This window comes from Anopheles ziemanni, chromosome 3 (assembly GCF_943734765.1).
Source record: "Anopheles ziemanni chromosome 3, idAnoZiCoDA_A2_x.2, whole genome shotgun sequence".
NCBI lineage: Eukaryota > Metazoa > Arthropoda > Insecta > Diptera > Culicidae > Anopheles > Anopheles ziemanni.
Window position 1 is genome coordinate 81,787,833 of NC_080706.1, and position 8,518 is coordinate 81,796,350.

Below are 8,518 nucleotides of genomic sequence, written 5' to 3' on the forward strand. Positions count from 1 at the left end.
TTGTTAATAATGTTTCTATTGGCTGTAAACCGACTATTCGTGGAGGAATCTACTTCCATTTTTTCTGTATGAGTTTTAAAATGGTTTTGTTGAACTGGGTTGACCTGTGAATATGTTTGACTTGGCCCTTGGGTATGCACAAAAGATGTTTTTGCATTTGTATTAGTTGCAAATGTCTTGTTAACTGCACCGGATTTTTGATATTTTGTTTGTGTCAATTGAGAGGATATTTTTTCATTTGCAGTGAATTTGCAAAGAAATGCATAAGCAGTTTCAATACTATCAGGCTTAGATGCTTGTACATAACCGAAATAAGGATGCTTTAGCCCGGCAATGAATGCGGCAAGCACATCGTCTTCTATAAACTTGCAGATGGCTGTCCAACTTTCACTGTACACGCTGTTCTGCTTAGCAATTGTTTTAATGTTAAGCATCAATTCTTTTGTTTTCTTATATTATGCATGAATACTCATGTCATCACTTTGTTTATTCGACCAAAGCTGGGCTTTATATATATGTGACCAGCTCTTGACGATCACCAAAAGCTTCTATTAGTACTATTTTTACTTCTTCAAAATTTATCGGGTTACCAGCTAAACACAGCACGTCCTTAGCATTTCCACAAATTTTACACCTGGGAGTTTACTAAATCTTTGAAAATTTTCAGAGTGTTTTCTACTACTGTTAACCAAGACTGTAACTGTTTTCGATTTCCATCATAAGGCGGTACCGATTTGATTGGATCGGGGATCCGAAAAACATCACTTGTAACAAGAAGCAATGAAACAGGTTCTGCAATCGTGTTTGATCGTGAATCGAGTTCGATGGCCTTTGTACCGTGGCTTCATACGTTTCCTGCTTTGCAGTTATTTGTTCTATTTTATCATTTAAAATGTTTAACTGTGAAATCACTTGTGTTAACACATTTTCTGCCGTTCCCATTTGGGATTGCGATTGTTCAAGTGACATCGCTCCTAGGTCAATGTTTAAGTTAGCAATTGGAATGTGAGCTAAACTTCCAGAATCTATTGAATCAGCACTTTCACTATATTCACTATCACTCACGTGGTCGCGTCTGGTAAATAATAGCTTATCCAGGTCACTCATACAATTGCAAAAAACAGAAGAGGTAGAAAAAAACTACAATAGATCACAAAAGCCGTCTATCTGGTAGTGCGGTTTTGTATTTAGATAGCGCATCTATCTTGTAGTGCGCACTATCTTTCGAACGCCAAGTTCGATGCTCTTTGAAAAAAAAAACTGGGTCAAAGGAGACAGAAGATGGGACAAATAAAATTGATGTGAGCACGTTACAGGACGGCGGCACCACAAATCACCCGATCTTTGACGATCGATCGGAGATGAAACTACGCTTAATAAAAAAACGACTTTCGGGTACTCTTACACAAGGGATCACAAAAAAAGTGAATCACTAATTTGCACTGTTTTAACCTGTTCACTATACTCACATCCTACCGGCTGCGCCAATAATTTGTCGTGTTCTCGATGATCGACCGATCGATATATTTCGTCCGTTCTCCTAGACATTCCAGTTCGAAGAGACCGTTCTATCTTCCTGATCTCTAGTGACAGGTGCTGACGGAGAGTAGATGACATATACTCGGGTCACACCTGACACTACCCGTTATACCAGTTATAACTCTATATTTGTCTTTTGACACACAATAGAAAAATGCGTTCCAATTGTTTTCTTTAACATTGATCTACCAGAGTGGTGGAGACAAGCACGAGCTCGGTACGGCGTTCCTTGTTATGGGTGCTAAGAGGAAGCGTGTGATCGGATGGTGGCCGATCAACGACAGGATGTGCAGGTTGAGGATACGTGGACGTTTCTTCAACCTGAGCATTATTAATGTGCACAGCCCGCACCTTGGGACCAGTGATGACGACAAGGACGCCTTCTATACGCAGCTCGAGAGGGAGTACGACCGCTGCCCACAACATGATGTGAAGATCGTCATCGGAGACCTAAATGCTCAGGTCGGGCGAGAGGAGGCCTATAAACCTACGATTGGTAGCTTTAGTGTCCACCAGCTAACCAACGACAACGGCCTCCGGCTCATAAATTTCGCATCCTCGAGGCACATGAACATCCGTAGCACCTTCTTCCAGCACAAACCTCGTTTCAGCTACACCTGGAGATCACCACAGCAGACATATTCCCAAATAGACCATGTTCTCATAGACGGAAGGCACTTCTCGGACATCATCGACGTACGTACGTACAGGGGCGCAAACGTCGACTCGGGCCACTTCCTGGTTATGGTGAAGCTACGGCAGAACCTCTGCGCTGTCAACTCACTGCGTCACCGGCCTACCCCACGCCTAAACACGGATCGGCTGCGAACACCTGCTGTTGCCGAGGGCTACGCGACAGCGCTTGGGGAAGCGCTACCGGACAACATCGCGACCGCCACAATGTCCCTCGATGACCACTGGCGTATGGTGGAGCGAGTCATCAGCAGCACAGCCGAGCAGACACTGGGCCATAAGCCACGTAACCAGAGGAAAGAGTGGTTCGATGACGAGTGCAGGCGGGCACTATCCGAAAAGAACGCAGCGCGCGCCCGAATGCTGCAGCGCGAAACCCGTCAGAACGTGGAACACTACAAACGACTGAGAACACAGCAAACCCGGCTCTTCGAGAGCAAGAAGCGCCGCTTCGAGGAGTCGGATGAACAACTGATGCAGCAACTAACTGTGTAAGGTGAGGATTTCGAACATGCTGTCGGATCCGTTCGAATCTCACCGGGGTCTGAGGCAAGGTGATGGACTCTCTTGCCTTCTATTCAACATCGCTCTGGAAGGTGTCATGAGAAGCGCGGGCTTCGACATCCGTGGCACGATTTTCACCCGCTCTCTCCAATTCCTCGGCTTCGCGGATGACATCGACATCATCGGGCGGAACACTAGGACGATGTGCGAGGCGTACACCCGACTGAAACGCGAGGCCGCAAGGATTGGACTAATGATCAATGCGACGAAAACAAAGTACCTGCTCGTCGGAGGCTCTGTCAGTGACAGAGCCAGGTTGGGGAGCAGTGTATCAGTGGACGGTGACGAACTTGAGGTAGTAGAGGAGTTTTGCTACCTCGGCACTGTAACTCCGGACAACAACGTGAGTTGTGAAATCCGGAGGCGCATTGTTCAGGGGAATCGTGCCTACTATGGACTCCACAAACTCCTGCGGTCCAGATGGCTTCTCCCACACACGAAATGTGTCATATACCGCACGCTGATAAGACCGGTCGTTCTCTATGGGCATGAATCCTGGACTCTGCTCACGGAGAACGCCAACGCCCTCGCAGTCTTCGAGAGGCGCGTGCTCCGGTCTATCTTTGGCGGTGTGTACGAGCAGGGCGTGTGGAGGAGAAGAATGAACCACGAGTTAGCTGAGCTGTATGGCGAGCCGGACATCCTGACGGTGGCGAAGGCCGGCAGGATTCGTTGGTTGGGGCATGTCATGAGGATGCCGGACTCATGCCCCACCAAGAAGGTGCTCACCAGCGATCCGCCCGGCACGAGACGACGAGGAGCTCAGCGAGCTCGGTGGATGGACCAAGTGGAGCAGAACCTGCGAGACATCGGATGCGACCGGGGTTGGAGGGCTGCAGCCATGGACCGAGTGACCTGGAAAGCGATTGGTGACCAGGCCATGTCAGCACGACGTGCTCAACTGCGAGCGGGCCATTGAAGAAGAAGAGAAACGATAGGCTATGCTACTTGCGCATGCGAGGCAAATTTTATAATATAAGCCTCATTAACGTTCATGCCCCTACCGAAGACAAAGATGAAGAGGAGAAGGGTCTGTTTTACGGACCAACGGGTCGAACTCGCATATGGACAGCTGCACCTACTGGTCGACCCGGAGTCGTTGCACCTACGGGTCGACCCGAACTCGTTGCACCTACGGGTCGACCCGAACCAACGGGTCGAACTCGCATATGGGCAGCTGCACCTACTGGTCGACCCGGAATCGTTGCACCCACGGGTCGACCCGAACCAACGGGTCGAACTCGCATATGGGCAGCTGCACCTACCGGTCGACCCGGAGTCGTTGCACCTACGGGTCGACCCGAACTCGTTGCACCCGCCAATAAAGCCGGGATACGGAATTGGACCAGCGTGGCGAGCGACCGTGAGCGGTTTCGGATGGAGCTTCGTTAGGCCAAGACCGCTCAGCGGTTGTAGCGCCACATAAGTAAGTAAGTAAGTAGTATTCCTATTGCTATTCTTATTCAAGTATGATCCTTTACGTTGATTACCATTACATCGAATTCGCAGTGTTCAATCAAATATTTCGTCAATAATGACCAACCTTCCATGATAGCAATTTGTAGAAGGTTTCGACCGGTTTTTTCGTTTCTGTGACTCAGATCTCCAGTTGTTTTCATATATTCACAAATAAACTTAACAGAATTTTCATCAATCAAATTGTTTTTTTCTAAATATGCTAACTTTCCTGTTCCATTTAGTCCTCCATTTTGTAATTTGCCCATCAAAACGGGGATTCGTTCTTCGATGGGGAGATTTTCCGTCGACTTACATGCTTGTTTGAAAATTTCTGTGGCAATTTCTTCATTATTACTAGTTGCATACCAAAAAACACTCTTTTCATCTGAATCCAGGTAATCGAAAAAATCCATGTGACATTTTTTCTGCAAATAAGTGAATATATTCAGCTTTTCTGTTGGTTTCTTTGCATTCCCCACGCAATAGAAGAATGCATTCCAGTTATCATCTTTTTCGTTGATTTCCATTACGTCGAACCCATAGTGTTCAATCAAACATTTCGTCAATAATAACCAACCCTCCATGATAGCAATTTGTAAAAGATTTCGACCAGTTCGTTCTACTCTCAAGTTCAAATCTCCAGTTGTTTTCATATAATCGCAAATCAACAGAGCCGATTTTTCGTCAATCAAATTGTTTTCTTCTAAATGACACAGCTTTCCATATGCATTTCGAATTGTATTCTGTAACTTGCCCATCAAAACATGGATTCGTTCTTCAATGGGAAGTTTTTTAGTCGACTCACATTCTCTATTAAAAATTTCTTTGGCAATTTCTTCGTTGTTACTCGTGGCGTACCAAAAAACGCTCTTTCCCTGCGAATCCAGCAGATTGAAACAATCCATTGGATATTTATCCATCAAATAAGTAAATATATTAAGCTTTTCTGTTGGTTTCTTTGCATTCCCCACGCAATAGAAGAATGCATTCCGGTTATCATCTTTTTCGTTGATTTCCATTACGTCGAACCCATAGTGTTCAATCAAACATTTCGTCAATAATGACCAACCCTCCATGATAGCAATTTGTAAAAGATTTCGACCAGTTCGTTCACATCTCCAGTTCAGATCTCCAGTTGTTTTCATGTAATCGCAAATCAACAGAGCCGATTTTTCGTCAATCAAATTGTTTTCTTCTAAATGACACAGCTTTCCATATGCATTTCGGTTTGAATTACGTAACTTGCCCATCAAAACGGGGATTCGTTCTTCGATCGGAAGATTTTTAGTCGACTCACATTCTCTATTAAAAATTGCTTTGGCGATTTCTTCGTTAGTATTCGTCGCATACCAAAACACACTTTTACCCTTCGCATCCAAATGATTGACACAATCCATTGGATATTTATCCATCAAATAAGTAAATATATTCAGCTTTTCTGTTGGTTTGTTTGCATTCCCCACGCAATAGAAGAATGCATTCCGGTTATCATCTTTTTCGTTGATTTCCATTACGTCGAACCCATAGTGTTCATTCAAACATTTCGTCAATAATGACCAACCCTCCATGATAGCAATTTGTAAAAGATTTCGACCAGTTCGTTCACATCTCCAGTTCAGATCTCCAGTTGTTTTCATGTAATCGCAAATCAACAGAGCCGATTTTTCGTCAATCAAATTGTTTTCTTCTAAATGACACAGCTTTCCATATGCATTTCGGTTTGAATTCCGTAACTTGCCCATCAAAACGGGGATTCGTTCTTCGATCGGAAGATTTTTAGTCGACTCACATTCTCTATTAAAAATTGCTTTGGCAATTTCTTCGTTAGTATTCGTCGCATACCAAAACACACTTTTACCCTTCGCATCCAAATGATTGACACAATCCATTGGATATTTATCCATCAAATAAGTAAATATATTCAGCTTTTCTGTTGGTTTGTTTGCATTCCCCACGCAATAGAAGAATGCATTCCGGTTATCATCTTTTTCGTTGATTTCCATTACGTCGAACCCATAGTGTTCAATCAAACATTTCGTCAATAATGACCAACCCTCCATGATAGCAATTTGTAAAAGATTTCGACCAGTTCGTTCACATCTCCAGTTCAGATCTCCAGTTGTTTTCATGTAATCGCAAATCAACAGAGCCGATTTTTCGTCAATCAAATTGTTTTCTTCTAAATGACACAGCTTTCCATATGCATTTCGGTTTGAATTCCGTAACTTGCCCATCAAAACGGGGATTCGTTCTTCGATCGGAAGATTTTTAGTCGACTCACATTCTCTATTAAAAATTGCTTTGGCGATTTCTTCGTTAGTATTCGTAGCATACCAAAACACACTTTTACCCTTCGCATCCAAATGATTGACACAATCCATTGGATATTTTTCCATCAAATAAGTAAATATATTCAGCTTTTCTGTTGGTTTGTTTGCATTCCCCACGCAATAGAAAAAAGCATTCCGGTTATCATCTTTTCCGTTGAATTCCCTGATGTTGAACGCATAGTGTTCAATCAAACATTTCGTCAATAATGACCAACCCTCCATGATAGCAATTTGTAGAAGGTTTCGACCGGTTTTTTCGTTTCTGTGACTCAGATCTCCAGTTGTTTTCATATATTCACAAATAAACTTAACAGAATTTTTATCAATCAAATTGTTTTCTTCTAAATATGCTAACTTTCCTGTTCCATTTAGTCCTCCATTTTGTAATTTGCCCATCAAAACGGGGATTCGTTCTTCGATGGGGAGATTTTCCGTCGACTTACATGCTTGTTTGAAAATTTCTGTGGCAATTTCTTCATTATTACTAGTTGCATACCAAAAAACACTCTTTTCATCTGAATCCAGGTAATCGAAAAAATCCATGTGACATTTTTTCCGCAAATAAGTGAATATATTCAGCTTTTCTGTTGCTTTCTTTGCGTTGCTCACGCAATAGAAGAATGCATTCCAGTTATCATCTTTTTCGTTGATTTCCATTACGTCGAACCCATAGTGTTCAATCAAACATTTCGTCAATAATAACCAACCCTCCATGATAGCAATTTGTAAAAGATTTCGACCAGTTCGTTCTACCCTCAAGTTCAAATCTCCAGTTGTTTTCATATAATCGCAAATCAACAGAGCCGATTTTTCGTCAATCAAATTGTTTTCTTCTAAATGACACAGCTTTCCATATGCATTTCGAATTGTATTCTGTAACTTGCCCATCAAAACATGGATTCGTTCTTCAATGGGAAGTTTTTTAGTCGACTCACATTCTCTATTAAAAATTGCTTTGGCAATGTCTTCGTTAGTATTCGTCGCATACCAAAACACACTTTTACCCTTCGCATCCAAATGATTGAAACAATCCATTGGATATTTATTCATCAAATAAAGAAATATATTAAGCTTTTCTGTTGGTTTCTTTGCATTCCCCACGCAATAGAAGAATGCATTCCGGTTATCATCTTTTTCGTTGATTTCCATTACGTCGAACCCATAGTGTTCAATCAAACATTTCGTCAATAATGACCAACCCTCCATGATAGCAATTTGTAAAAGATTTCGACCAGTTCGTTCACATCTCCAGTTCAGATCTCCAGTTGTTTTCATGTAATCGCAAATCAACAGAGCCGATTTTTCGTCAATCAAATTGTTTTCTTCTAAATGACACAGCTTTCCATATGCATTTCGGTTTGAATTCCGTAACTTGCCCATCAAAACGGGGATTCGTTCTTCGATCGGAAGATTTTTAGTCGACTCACATTCTCTATTAAAAATTGCTTTGGCGATTTCTTCGTTAGTATTCGTCGCATACCAAAACACACTTTTACCCTTCGCATCCAAATGATTGACACAATCCATTGGATATTTTTCCATCAAATAAGTAAATATATTCAGCTTTTCTGTTGGTTTGTTTGCATCCCCCACGCAATAGAAAAAAGCATTCCGGTTATCATCTTTTTCGTTGAATTCCCTGATGTTGAACGCATAGTGTTCAATCAAACATTTCGTCAATAATGACCAACCCTCCATGATAGCAATTTGTAGAAGGTTTCGACCGGTTTTTTCGTTTCTGTGACTCAGATCTCCAGTTGTTTTCATATATTCACAAATAAACTTAACAGAATTTTCAGCAATCAAATTGTTTTCTTCTAAATATGCTAACTTTCCTGTTCCATTTAGTCCTCCATTTTGTAATTTGCCCATCAAAACGGGGATTCGTTCTTCGATGGGGAGATTTTCCGTCGACTTACATGCTTGTTTGAAAA